Genomic DNA, 1,157 nt, shown 5'->3' with positions numbered 1-1,157 from the left:
GGTTGAAGCATCAGCATGCTCTTCTGAGGGTCGAATCCTCGCAGCCGGATCTGAGACTCTACAGCATACTGAGAGCGCAGAGAAGAAACATTAACATTCAGTTTTCTACTTGACACAAGAGGTGATATCTTATAATATATCCTTCATATGAGCATCACAATAAACCATTTATCTTCTTTTATTCTTATGGTTTGCAGAAAATGCATTCCAAAGTAAATAATCTTACATCCTTGTTCTATATTCGCATTGAAGAAGCCTTCCTCTGCGTTTTCGTCTCTTTCTCAGATGTTACATTTGCACTAGCGTTTAAACATCCAATTCATGTTTTTCTTTGAGCCGCTGGGGTCAGAAGTGCAGCAGTAGTACAACCATGTAAAGACATTTATCTACATTCCAGCAGCAAAGGAAGGATTTTCAATAAAACTGGTGTTTTAGTGTCGACGTGTGGGACCTTGACCCGTGCAGAACCTCTGCATGTTTGCTCACATGGTCTGACGGAAAGGCCTTGTCCTCCAGAAGGATTTTGTGCCGAGCTGCTGTGGGTTTGTAGAAGGAAAGCTGCAGAATAATGACATGAAAGGACAGTTAGTACTGAACTTCATTAAATGTCCACAGTGGATTCAAATTAATTCATACGACACATTTGCATGGCAATGTTTCAAAATGTTGTTCTCCCTTTTTTAATTTGTAATTTCAATCATTACTTTTACACAGTGATCAGGTGTCCGCTTCACTTTTGGAGATAAAAACAGTTTTGGTGAATGTGAAACGTTACCAGTAGAAGGTGTAAATTCACTGTCAGGCCGTTCATCAGTGCCACCTCCTCCGTTTTAGCTCCTGTAAGAAACATTTCATGTTTTATTTTTCATTAAATTATCATTTTTGTTAAAAATGTCCATCTCTCGGGTATTTCTGAAAAAGGGTTTTTTTAGATGGGAATTTATTTGTTCTCTGCTTGCAATGTCCTGTTATCCTGTATGTCAGAAGATGACACATTTTTCACCACTACGACAGTATTTTGGGTGTTTATGTCCATATTGGCTGTACTGATCTATAAACTGTTTGTGCATGACGCAGTACAGAATATAGATAACTAGTTTACCCTGCACAAAGCTTTTACACATTCAACATTTGTATTTTCTTGTTTTGGATTATGG

At 38.1% G+C, this 1,157-nt stretch overlaps 1 long non-coding RNA gene across 1 annotated transcript; it reads right to left on the bottom strand.

The window, feature by feature from the left end:
• LOC129115880 (uncharacterized) lies at positions 1-857 on the bottom strand. Its single transcript, XR_008533276.1, has 3 exons — positions 776-857; positions 487-558; positions 1-68 (listed from the first exon to the last, which is right to left on the bottom strand). It is a non-coding gene; the product is annotated as an uncharacterized LOC129115880 (long non-coding RNA).
• Positions 858-1,157: the final 300 nt, after the last annotated feature.

The sequence above is a fragment of the Anoplopoma fimbria genome, unplaced genomic scaffold (genome assembly GCF_027596085.1).
Source record: "Anoplopoma fimbria isolate UVic2021 breed Golden Eagle Sablefish unplaced genomic scaffold, Afim_UVic_2022 Un_contig_1804_pilon_pilon, whole genome shotgun sequence".
Taxonomy (NCBI): Eukaryota; Metazoa; Chordata; class Actinopteri; order Perciformes; family Anoplopomatidae; genus Anoplopoma; species Anoplopoma fimbria.
The sequence above is the reverse complement of the archived record's forward strand: the minus strand, read 5'-3'. Positions and strand labels throughout refer to the sequence as shown.